The sequence below is a fragment of the Paramormyrops kingsleyae genome, chromosome 24, assembly GCF_048594095.1.
Source record: "Paramormyrops kingsleyae isolate MSU_618 chromosome 24, PKINGS_0.4, whole genome shotgun sequence".
In the NCBI taxonomy this organism is placed as follows: Eukaryota; Metazoa; Chordata; class Actinopteri; order Osteoglossiformes; family Mormyridae; genus Paramormyrops; species Paramormyrops kingsleyae.
In genome coordinates, this window is record NC_132820.1 from 27,948,991 (window position 1) to 27,962,296 (window position 13,306).

Genomic DNA, 13,306 nt, shown 5'->3' on the forward strand with positions numbered 1-13,306 from the left:
ACATGTGAAAATATGGTTTATTGCAGTAAAATTAACAATATACTGCACTGTAATCCCGAATAAGTTGGCAAAACTCAAAAAATTTGAGGTAATCAGTTACATCAAATTTTTTAAGTTATGAAATTTCCAGTTTTAAGTAAACAGAAAAATCTAGTTTTGAGTTTGTTGTACTCATGCAAAATAATTTGTTCTTACTTAAAATACCCAAGTTACCCTGTTTATACATTTTGAGATCAATTAACATTTTTTTTAATATCTCCCAACATTCACTTGTTCACTTTTTTTAAGTGTACTTATATATTTAAGTTAACTCAACATGAAAATGTAACTTAAAGCTGTTTAACAATGTTCTTATATTTGACTGCAAGTCCCCATGGGGAAACTGCCTTTTATGTCTCCCTCAACTTGCTCTTTGTAAGTAAGTTGTCCATGAAGGGCAGCCACTCATGGCTGTGCCCAGGAAGCTGGGGGTTAAGGGCCTTGCTCAAGGACCCACAGACATGCTGAGGCTGGATTTGAACTGTTGATCTTGCGATTACTGGCACACAGGCTTAGCCCACTGAGCCACACAGAACACATGGACCCTGTTGCTTGAGTACAAGAACTTTTATAAATAAATTACAAATATCAACTCTAAACACAGAAAGCATACAATAGGTATTTTAGACATCCAGAAATTGTGCAAATGTTGCAAAAGTAGTCAAGTAGAAAACAATTTGAATAGTGGAATATAATCGTGTGCATTCTATGTGTGTATGATCAGCAGGGTTTAAATATGAGTACAGTCAATCAATTTCAATACATCTATATTGTACAGCACAATACTATATACAGTACTATATGCTATATAAAATATCTATACAGTATCTAAGTAGTATTGCATTTGTAAAATGCAACTAGAAAACCCCTTGTCTCATGCTGTCTTGCCATGCTTCCCCAAAGATAATACTTGTTACAGTTCGCATCAGTTAGCATAGCACTGCGCTAGCAGACCATAGCTGCTCTGGGTAAAATTGTTCTAAAATACGTTACACAGCAAATGTGCCAGTGTTAAATTAACACTGCATACTGTTTATATTGGCCCACAGCATTCAGTGTTACCTATAATACTTTACAGTGTGCAGTGAGTGTTGTTTTTACAGTGTTAATATTTCTTAAAACTCTTATAGTGTTCAGTTGACAACATAGACTGTTAAGTCAGTAAGTCGCCACCTCTTCCTGGATTGCAAGCCAATATGGGTGGCACACAAGTACAAAATGGGTGGCCCATGTCTGCCCCATTTTAATATGCACTCATTTGAACTCATTTGGGCATTCAGCTGCTGTGTTTTACTAACCCACCATAATAAGAAAGACTTAGACCAACATTGCCTTTTCTCGTTTAAGCATGACTAATAGGTTTTTTGTATTTGTATAAGAAAGAACCAGTTAAGTTCATCTATGAACTGCTTGTGGTATTAATGTGTGTGAAATGTATAACACCAGCCACCAAACACAGATTACAAAACTTGCCTGTGTTCAACCGCATAACAATTATTTAACAGGGCTGCGAAAAGGTGAGAGCTCTGGTAATGGTTGGAGTGTGTTTCAGCTAAAGCAGCCAGAATGGGTGGTGGCCTTATTGCTTTTAGACCACAACTTGTGATGGAAGAACAAATAAAATCATTTTGCTCATTTAATATTCAGATTTTAATTAAGCTTAATTTTTGAAACCCACCACGACTGAGGATGGTATGGCACTGATATTAGTCTTCACCACATTTTGCTACTTGTGTATGTTAGTTGGTCTGAGCGGTGTATTTGTGCTGCAATCTTAACTGTAGTGGTGCATGTGATCTGGATACTTTACCTAGAGAGCCCAGGCTTAGAAAAGGAGAAAAAAATATATATTAATTTTCCATAGCCTTTTCTTTCCCACCTAGTGCTGCCTTTAGTCAAAGCATATAGGCTAATTAATCTCATTTAGTTATTGGCAAGCACACAAGTGGCATTTCTGTGGTTTTTATTCTCTTGCCCTATTCATCACAATCGCGGTGGATTGAAAAAAAAATCTATTAAGTCAAAAACAGTACCGTGTCATGCTATGCAAATATACATCCAGTACCATTGGTCTACAGTGGAGTGGGCGGTACCAGGAGCTGCAAAGAAAAGGGTATCACAACTGTCCTAACACCTTTCCGCATATATTAATCATCCAAGGGCCAGACCAGCAATCAAATGCACCCCCACCCCATTAAAATACATATCACTCTAGAGACATGTCCTGTACGTCTCCACAAAACTTTCTTTGACCAGACATCAACATATATAAAACCACAAATCAGTGGAAAACCACCAGAACCACAGCTCTTTAATCTTCAAGATCAGTCAGAACTGAGCCAACAACACTTTAACATAAGACAAGAAAAAGCTGGTCTTTTTTGGTCAGAGTCTTTCTCATTATGGTGGGTGAATCTGGGGTGGCTCTTCTGATCCTTATGACTTCTTGTGTGCATATTGAAATGGGGCTAATATGTGGAGCTGATGACTTAACAGTCTAGGTTGTCAATTGAACACTATATGAATTAATAAATATTAACACTGTCAAAACAACACTCACTGCACACTGTAAAGTATTATAGGTAACACTGAATGCTGTGGGCCAATATAAACAGTATGCAGTGTTAATTTAACACTGGCACATTTGCTGTGTAACGTATTTTAGAACAATTTTACCCAGAGCAGCTATGGTCTGCTAGCGCAGTGCTATGCTAACTGATGCGAACTGTAACAAGTATTATCTTTGGGGAAGCATGGCAAGACAGCATGAGACAAGGGGTTTTCTAGTTGCATTTTACAAATGCAATACTACTTAGATACTGTATAGATATTTTATATAGCATATAGTACTGTATATAGTATTGTGCTGTACAATATAGATGTATTGAAATTGATTGACTGTACTCATATTTAAACCCTGCTGATCATACACACATATAATGCACACAATTATATTCCACTATTCAAATTGTTTTCTACTTGACTACTTTTGCAACATTTGCACAATTTCTGGATGTCTAAAATACCTATTGTATGCTTTCTGTGTTTAGAGTTGATATTTGTAATTTATTTATAAAAGTTCTTGTACTCAAGTAACAGGGTCCATGTGTTCTGTATGGCTCAGTGGGTTAAGCCTGTGTGCCAATAATCACAAAGTCACCGGTTCAAATCCAGTCTCAGCATGTCTGTGGGTCCTTGAGCAAGGCCCTTAACCCCCAGCTTCCTGGGCACAGCCATGAGTGGCTGCCCTTCATGGACAACTTACTTACAAAGAGCAAGTTGAGGGAGACATAAAAGGCAGAATATTACAATGTAAACCCTGGAATTTGACAGGTATAAACTGTTTTTATAGCAACATAAATATGTTAATTAGACAGTTATAAACCGTAAAAAAAACAATTAAAATCCGTAAAATATACAGTACAGTGGGTGCAGTCCTGTAAAACCAATAACGTTGCTACCGTATTTTTGACGGTAAAGTTCTGGCAACCACAGCTGCCAGTTTTTTACCGTAAAATTTACGGTTTATTTTTTACAGTGTAGTACAGCATCGCCAACGCATAAGGCATAACTTTTGGCCCTCTTGTTGTATTGTTGAGCCTGGTGTCGCTGCTCAGCAGTGGAATTCTTTTGAGCCAGAAGCATTGCCGAACAAAGATTATCCACCAAGGACTTCATGTGTTTATCATAATCTCACACCGAGGCATCGCGCAGGACATTTCTGAAAATTAAATATACTGGCAGCCTGGGGACCCGACCAAACATGAGAAAAAATGGGGCAAAGCCAGTGGTCTCGTGGATAGTGCAATTATAAACAAAAGTCATACTTTGTACCAACTGCGGCCACTTGTGCTTTGCTGCTGGAGACAATGATCGCAGCATATTACCCAGTGTATGATTAAACCTCTCCGTACCACCATTACCCATCAAATGGTACGGTGTGCTCCGTGACTTCTCTACACTAGTCAACTCTAAGAGTTCAGCAAGTAGCTCACTGCCAAAACTCGTGCCCTGATCAGAATGCAGTCTTTCAGGAAAGCCATAAACACAAAAGATCCCATCCCACAGACCTGTCATTATGGTCAAATGACCAAAAATCAATACAGACCAGCTCAAGAGGAGCTGAGGTCGTAATACTCTCCAAGGGAGCTCTTGTGGCCACATGTTTTCACGTGGTCATGGACATCTTTCTCCATGTCACACCAGAAAAAGCACTGCCGAGTAAGAGACGGGGAAAACCCTGATGACCAGCATTATCGTGAACACCAGTCAGTGCAAGTGATATCAAGGACTCAGGGACCACAAACTGGAATCGCTTATGTTTGGTCATAGGATCTTTTGTGACCCGATACAAGACACCATTCAACAATGTCAGCTTGTCCCATTGCTTTAGAAGTTTTAATGTTTGAACGGTCACATCGGTTCGTTCCCGTCTCGAAGGCCTACGCTTCCTCACCACATAAGGTATTACACTAGTGATTACCTGATCTTAGCTCTGATGGGACTGCAAGTCAGACAGGGACAGGGTTTGAAACACCTCGTTAGCAGGAGGGACCACATCATTCAGGCTACCTGCCAAAGTCAAAGTACGCTGGGCTGAGGCCGACTCCCAACCATCATGCGCAGACAATAAAGAGGAGACCACTTCAGATGACAATGGGACAGTTGCAGCATCTGAATGTACCAGCGAGTGAGGCATGCAAGAAAGCCGAAAAGCATCCTGAAGAAGCTCATGTCTTACACCCTGCGTCTCGTCAAGCAAAAATTAGCCGACGGTAGAGTGGTTTCACAAAGGGTTTCCTGCTGAGTGCATCCGCCACCACATTCTGTTTGCCAGGAATATACTTGATGTCGAAAGAATAAGCAGTTAATTTTGATGCCCATCGCTGCTCGCAAGCGTCCAGCTTCGGCTTGGTTAAAATATAAGACAACGGATTGTTATCTGTCCATACCGTAAACTCATGACCCTTGAGCCAATGACTGAACTTGTCACACACTGCCCATTTTAAAGCAAGAAACTCCAACTTGTATGCAGGGTAATTGACCTGACTACGTGTAAGAGACTTGCTGGCAAAAGCTACCGGCCTAACTTTCTCTTCCCCCTCAGGGACCTGTGAAAGTACAGCTCCAAGACTATCAAGTGAAGCATCAGTGGACAGAACAAACGGGCGACTGAAGTCAGGATGTGCTAGGACTGTGCTGCCCAACAGAGCAGATTTTAGATCAGCAAAAGACTTATCGCAAGCCGATAACTAATCACTTGGTGTCAGCACACAGAATGTTCCAGGTTTCCTTCGCATTGATCGGCCTTTTTGCACACGCTTCTGACCTGCGGTCAACCTGAACAGCGGTTTAGCCAGAGACGAACAGTCTGGAATAAAGTGCTGGTAAAACATTATCATGCCAAGAAAGGATCGAACCTTCTTCTGAGAAGGAGCAGGGCTAGACATAAGGATTTAGGAGGGCACAGCCACTTTGGCCTTGGCTATTCATATTTTTTCTAGGGCACAAGGCCATTAAGCCTGGGCACAAGGCCAAAATCTGGAAATTTCATAGGACACCTCGGGCCTTGTGGAGGAATTTTATTTCCATAAAGGATGCATTTTTTTATTTTCAAAAAAGCAGAAACTTTCCAAAAAGGCATTGGGCCAATACTGAGTCACTAATTACCAATTACTGTAATTACCAAGTTTAGACAACCTACGCAATACGACCTTCGATTTGAGACAGAATATATATATATATATATATATATATTTATAGATATATATAGCTTTATTTCAAAAAACAAAATTCAACAATAAAGGAGCCTTCAATATTTTTGTATTTGTTTGCTCAGAACACCCGTATTCTTTTAGTGTACATGACTATTGACTTGACGTTCGTTTTTTGCACACTGCACGCTACCAGTCCTATATCCTCCCAGCAGATCTTGGTACTGTCAAATCTGCTCTGCCTCGGCAAATGTTTTTTTACAACACCATCTGACTCTTACCTGAACAAAGTAGATAATTTGCAACATTTTGCGGCAGTAGCCGCGAGTTAAGCTTGCTTTCTTTTACGTTCTCGATCTTTGCGAGGCATGGTGACAGCATAAGCAGCAGACGACAACTACACGATGATTACCGAAGAGGACACCTATCTGTTATTCGGAAACCGTCGGATGGCTTTTCCAATCAAAAACGTAACCCCCGATGATGCACCATTGTCATTGCTGTGGCTCCATAGTAGGCTGGACGATACATACCGTACCAGCCAATCATGCGACGAACACATGATCGTAGTAGTCCAGAATTCATTGCGGTTCATTCAGTAGTTGGGAATTACGAGATGTGCGGGTCGATCTCGTTTCTCGTATCGAAGGTTGGGTTCGGGTTCAGTACAGATGCATCGATTGTTGACGAGGTAAAGTGGACCGTGCGGCAGAGCCAGACCAGCGGGAGACACAACTAATAAGCTGGAGAAGCTGTTCACAGTCAGGATTAGCTGACCGTGAAGAAATGAGATCCCAGTACTTCTCAGAAGATTTCATGGAACTAATAATGGACCGCAAGACATTGCTACCTACGATGAAATCATCTAATTGACCAGACACAACCAGGGTAGGTACTGAAAATTTTAAGCCATAGATATCAATGTTCAAGTCGTAAACGCATTTTGGCTTTGTGGTCAGTCCACTGCATCCGACAAGGACTACCGACTCCAGAACAGGCTGAGCAGCCAAAGGAACAATAGCCGCCTTAAGATGTGCTTCAGCTGTTTCACTGAGAGTGCAAGACATACTCCCGGAATCAAGCATACCTCTTAAAGTTCACATACCACTGACCGAAACCGGAGTGTAAAACAACTCATTTGCTCCCGCAAGAACTTGGGGTTTGGCTGACGTGGCAGACTGGCTGTTAGTGAGCCCACTAGAACAATCATTATTAGAGCATTTGAGGGAAGTCCCAACACAGCTCATGCTATCCCTCATTTCACATGAGCTAACTAGTTTAAAGCTGGCGTGGGTGAAGAAAGATCCTCCGAATGAGACTGTGAAGGAGGTAGCGACGGGCACTGATTTCTGAAATGACCAGGCTTCAAGCAATGGTGACACAACTTATCACGCTTACAGTGTGCATAGGTCGAATGATCTCTAGCACTACAGACTCTACATGTTCTATACGTCACATCCTGTTGATATCGAGAACGGCGAAAGCCTGTAGCAGGCAATGACTGAGGCTCAGCGGAACATACTGTAGGGGAACCGTCCACTGGCCCAATAGCGGAATCCAATTGGACAGCCAAAGGCTTGAAATGCGTGTGGATCCTTCCGAGCGCTTCTGTAAAGTTACTTACCCGTTGTAGGTAAAGACCAAATTATATCTGACTCCAATTTAATTAAAGATCTTTATTGGCAATTTCAGTCATGACATTTCTGTTATTTAGATTACTTCTGGGCTGTGCCTTCTATTGCTGAACTCCCACTAATCCCGGACGATGGGGCGCATCGGATTCGCCTCGGCCGATAAGGCAATCCGTGACTCTGCTATGTATGTTTAGAAGTTGGACAACCACTACAATGTGCTAGCCTAGATACCCGTCATGACCCTGCGGCCCTTAACGCCCCAGAGGCTCAGCTGACCATTGCCGAATCCGAGCTAGTGAGGGCCACAGAGGTTAAGCCGATGTCTGCCGTAACTCAGCGTGTGCACGCCTCAGAGGCTGGGCCGGATTTGGTGCCGTAACTCAGCGTGTGCACGCCTCAGAGGCTGGGCCGGTCTATTACCGTAACCCAGCGTGTGCGCACCTCAGAGGCTGAGCCGGACTTTGTGCCGTAACTCAGCGTGTGCACGCCTCAGAGGCTGGGCCGGACGTTACCGTAACCCAGCGTGTGCGTACCTCAGAGGCTGAGCTGGCATTCATCGTAACTCAACTTGGGCAGCCGCATCGGGTCTCGGAGAAACGGGGTCGAGTCAAAGGCTGCAAGAGAGTGTTAGAATAACCCCAGTCTCTGAGGAACATGCAGAGGTTCAACAAAGTCAGACAGCCAAGAAGTAATCAGAACACAGGTTACTCACAATTAATATACCACCAATTTAACCAAATATAGCATTCCAATAATTTTAACATGTGGCCACAATTCCTAAACTATATAATCCAATTAAAAGTATACAACAATTCCATACCTCAGCTGAGTGGACACATAGTAACTGCAGAAAATATCTGATTATAGATGAAGATTCATACAGCACTATGTGGGAGCTCTGATTACAGAGTGACTCCCCGTGCTACTCTGGAGCTCTTCCTTAAGTATTCCAAACCAAGTGACAGACTGTATCAAAGGTTGTGATTGATTATTTTAGGGCCTGCTCTGATCTTGTGTGTGTGTCCTGGAGAAATGTGGATCTTATCAATTCTCAGGTCTCAGCCAATCAAATTGCTTTAGGAGGAATGTGACAATTCCTTTGTTCTACCAGGTGATAAGATCCTCCACTTTGGTGGGTTTAGTCTTATTTTCTATATTTCTCTTATGTGAAAACGTGCCGCTTTAAGGTTGAGAGTATTGTGCCCGTCGTACTGTGACCATTCAAACGAGACCAAACATGGGTGTGTGTGTCCCTAATGTATACCTCCTGTGTAAGTGTGAGTTAGTGAATGTAGGATGCATCTGTGTCTTGACGCAGCCAGGCCTTATCACTGGAATTTGACTGCGGGGTTCTGGCCGCCCAGTGGGGGTGAGGTGTCCCTTTTGATGTGGTGATCAGGTGATTTGTGTCCAGTCTTGTCGGAGCTGGTGGACCTTTGCTTCAGGACACTGGGTGGAGCATTACAGGCTTGCCAAAGCTCAGACCGACGGGGCCTGCAAGGCCTCCAGCCTTACAGTTCCCCCCTTGGCCCCTTGGGACAGACCTTTGTCCCACAGAGGGTCACTGCCTGGGCCCCGGATAATCTTCTAGGGATCCAACTTCTGTAATGTTTGCACCCACACGATGATGCACATGGGCCACTTGTGTTAACACGTTTGACGCACCCAGTCCTACCATGTGTACACATACTTGGCTGAGCGAGTGGGGCATTGGTCAGAATCTCTGCAGTCCTTTTTGCTGAGTTAGCCTCCACTTGTGCTTGATGGAGGTGATTTTCAGTCTTCAAGATAACCTGCTCTACCAGATCCATGGCTTTGGTCATGGCTCGGATGCTCTCTTCATGGAAGGTGTCGTCCCACCATGGGGAGACATCAATCTCTAGTGTCACTCTCCCTGAGATGCTGATGTGACCCATGGTGAAGTCCTTGGTTATCTCCAGGCAGAAGGTGTGATTGGCTAGATATGCAAGTCCTCCGTATGTGACCGAGTTCATCTCACTGATGATACACCACTGTGTGTATGTGACCTTAACTGCATCAGCATGACCATGTAGTGGGTGTATGTTGATGAGTTTGATGTCATTATGTGAGAAGGGCAGTATTGTGTTACAGGTGCAAATTATGTAATGAGAGGTCTCATGGTAACAGGTATGAGTGGTAATAGGCTCTCAGTCCCTTTCAGCATCATGTATCCCATAAGATAATCCCACTTAATCACCTGGGGCCTCATGTATAAACGGTGCTTACGCACAAAAATGTTGCGCACGCCCGTTTCCACGCTCAGGTCGAGATGTATAAAAACTAAACTTGGCATACCACCACGCACATTCTCACGGCAACCCCAGACAAGGCGTACGCAAGTTTCTGCTCAATTTGGCAAAATGGAGGCACCTACTGGCAAAAGAGTGCTACTGCAGTTTCACTGTGTCAGACTCACAATCATGACGCTGACTTTATCAAATACACCAACATTAATTGTATGTTGTTTACAAATGTACAGCAGCTGATTTTTTTTATCAATTTGTAACAATAAAACGGTGCAGAAAATGACCGAACTATTACAACTACCATGGTAGCTCTTGCGTTATTGGAAGACATAGCTTATAATGATGATGATGATGACTGGCTTTTAAGTCGATTAAGATTTCCAAGAGCAATCCTTTTGGAGCTGTGTGCTAAACATTACAGTATTACAAAAGCAGACGATGAGGAATTACGCTATAGGCTACCTGTTCCTTTACAAGTTCTGTCCACTCGCGGGTTCTTAGCCACAGGTGCTTTTCAGCGAGAACTTGCGGACTGATCGGGTATTTCTCAGTCAATTCTGAGTCGCGCCATGCCGGCTGTATGGGACGGCATAATTCGCTTGTCACCCAGATATATAAAATTTCCTTACACTGTGGTTGAACAGGCAAATATTAAAGCGCAATTTGCAGCGATGTCCGGTTTTCCCAACGTAGTCGAAGCTATCGACTGCGCGCACATTGTTATAACCTTCATTGAACGAATTTGCTTATGTAAATGGAAAGCACTTTCACTCTATTAATGTACTCTATTAATGTATTGGGGGCACCTCTTGTACTGTTGTCTGTAAGAATAAACAAACAGAATAAACGAAAGTAACACCGCATCTGCGCCCTACGCGTTATTCATAAACATGCAAGTAATTCAAACAAGTATGGTACGAGAAAAAATCACCCGCGATGACATCGGCGTCCCCCTCACCCGATAAAAGTGTGTCCCCAATCATCGCAGCAACTAGTTGCTCAAAGGGTGTGAGACCGGGAATTCCGCTACATCCGCCTGTGCTGTTAAGACTCTTAAGGTGAGCGGCCGCTCATTTTTCCCGCCGTCGATTTTAATGTCCTACCACTTCTTTTTAATTTCGGCCACCGTGCGAATTTCGGAACCAACACTTTAAACTGACTCCGCCACGCTGTGCCACTCCGTAAACTTTCGTTTATTGCTGATACCACTTATACCACCAAATAATATCACTTTTCTTTTCTCGATTTCAGTTAACATGACCTCCACTTCGCACTCGCTGAAATACTTCTTTTTCCCTCGTGGTTTATCCATTGTTGTTTAAGAACAACATAGAACAAAGCGGGCATTTATATAGATTTACATATGCAAATATACATAATTATGGGCGGGTCGGGGTGGCTGTGGGCTCGTTCACGTAAGTAAAATTTCACGCTCATTCGGATTTATAAAGGGAATGTGCGTAGATCTGTGCTTACGCACAGTTTTATGCATCTGGATTTTTTCTTGCTTACGCACATTCCTAGTTTTGTCCGTACGCCATGTTTTAGTGCAAATTCTACGCACGTCGTTATACATGAGGCCCCTGGTCCTTCACCACAACTCTAAGGGAGTGTATAGTGGTAGAATTTGGATACACTTGGTCTGGATTACTTGGAGGGAAGGTTACAGAGAGTCATATATAACTAATACATTCATTTCTAATGTTACATCATTAGAGTGGTTAACCCCCTGGGGCCTGAGGCCTTTTTTCCACTTTCGAGGTAGTCTGACATGCCTTGACATTTTAAAATATTTCACCTATCTAAAAAACATTTATCCCAAAGTGATACATTTACTTTTATTCAGCACAAACTCAGCACCAATAATCTGAGACCTCTTAGAATGTTATTATTCTATTTTTTGTTAAAATCAACTTTAAACATATACTTTTCAAAAACCTATTTTCAGACATGCTGAGAAATTGTAAAACATCACATTATAGACATTTCTAGGTAAGACTTTTGAGCTCTGAAGCTTATAGACACAGGGGTTGGCTACACATAGGTGAAAGTGACATTCTGAAATTTTATATGGTTTGATTACTAAAGTGTTAGAACTTTGGAGTGACACTCTTTTTCTCAAAGTCAGTGGTCTTCACAATGAATATTGATGAGATAGGTGTCCTCACACCTGTAGTAGTTTGCATACTGTCAATGGCCCATCAGTCTGGAATGTCACTGCACCCCACACCCATCACTTTGGAAAGGCAGTTTGAAACGCAAGAAAAGTAGCAACAATAAAATCCCTTTCACAGTTTATTGATAGATGGAATGAAAAATGAAAAACTGTGACTATATAAATATAGAAAGCGATAAATATGATGCAGTGACTATTATTGACGCTCTGGGGACGAGGGCATCATCGACCGCGTATCTTTCTCGTGTATTTCAGTTTATATCTCGCTGAAATGATTATGTAGAATCATGAAAAAAACACTGACTAAATCCGTTATCTGTCTTCTTTTCAAAACTTCCATTGTCAGAAGTATTAAAGTTTTTAAAATTAGGTTAAATAGGCAAAAAAGCAAATCGTGTCATCTTTCTTTGTTTTACTTGCGTCGGGAGCGTGTAGGACCGCTCTCAGCGGAAGATCGCTATTCACGTTCTAAATACGCTGCGTTTGAATCGGCGACCACGTGATTACAGGCACACAGGCTTAGCCCACTGAGCTATGAACACAGGTATGAGCTTCGCTGCTGAAAGTGGCAACACTGGCGCAAAGCTTCAGCGGCAGAGACGTATCCGTGTGCTATATTGTAGCCGATCAGTGTAAACACTACCCAGACATGTGCTCTTGTTTATTTCGGTCACAATGGGCGTATTCACATATTTCTTTACCCAATACTAACTGTCGGATTATCATGTTATTATCATGCGAATAGCGCGATTTGCAAGTGGGTGGGCGATCAGAGCCGCTTCGAGACGCAGACGCTTAAGTCAGTCACTCTTGTTCTTTCAATTCGTATCACGAAGCTGTAAAAATATATTTAGTTTCTACCTATATATATTTGAAAAGTAGACCGTCCAAGGTTTCTGAGAGTATTTTTAAAATGTGTATATAACAAAAATTCGCGGAGTTATTTAAACGGTTTTGCGAAATTTCTGTCAGATCCCGCCGGCGGGATCGCCGGTCCCAAGGGGTTAATAATTCTGAATATTCTATTGTTCAAATAAATCTTGTACATATGCTCGGCAGGTTACATCAGACTCGAGGAGTTGCATCTGATTTAAGAGCGCTTTGCGAAGTGCTAAGAGTGTTTGTGATCTTACTGCTTCAGTGAGGTTCTCATTGCTACTATATATATTTTGGACGCTGGTGGCTATCTGATTTAGCCAACCATGCTGTATACTGGGATTGTCCCGTTATTATATAGCTATTTGCAGTAGAATTTCTTGATTCAAAAAATCCAGTTATGCCTGCGAATAAGTCGCGTTTGGCCGCCTAGGTGACACTTGGATTGCAAGCCGGCTCTTGTAATCAGAGATCAGATCCTCGAGGCGTGTCTGTAACCAGGTATATGTTTTATCCTTAGCGTTACTATGTTTTAAATATGCGGGCAACAGGTAGGAGATATTATACATTACATGGACCATCACTTAAGTTAACATTGTG

At 42.3% G+C, this 13,306-nt stretch overlaps 1 pseudogene; it reads right to left on the bottom strand.

Annotated features, from left to right (window-relative positions):
• Nucleotides 1-4,151: 4,151 nt before the first annotated feature.
• On the bottom strand, nt 4,152-11,321 carry LOC140582246 (uncharacterized; annotated as a pseudogene).
• Nucleotides 11,322-13,306: the final 1,985 nt, after the last annotated feature.